We start from the raw sequence: 325 nt of genomic DNA, 5'->3' as shown, positions 1-325 counted from the left end.
CCCAGCCCAGCGGCCCGTGTGGGCCCAAGGGGGCGACCACCGTCCTCCTGCTGCTCGGTGCCTCCAGCCTGGCCCCTGCCCTGGCCCATCTCTGACGCGATTCTGGAGCCGCAAGCACCCACGTTTCTCTAAGCAGAGGCCCCACTCAGACCCGACTTTCCAGGGAGCTGTGGGAGGCCCTGAGCCTGGTGACGCCGTCTGACCTCACATCCCAGGGGCCGTGCTGAAATCGGGGGCAGCGGGGGGTGAGACGGCCCCTGTGCCCGGGAGGGGTTCCCGGAGGAGCCGGCGTGGAGTGAGTCACGTCAAACAGCCGTGGCGCCCG

This window comes from Myotis davidii, unplaced genomic scaffold (genome assembly GCF_000327345.1).
Source record: "Myotis davidii unplaced genomic scaffold, ASM32734v1 scaffold1364, whole genome shotgun sequence".
NCBI lineage: Eukaryota > Metazoa > Chordata > Mammalia > Chiroptera > Vespertilionidae > Myotis > Myotis davidii.
Note: the sequence above shows the minus strand (reverse complement) of the source record.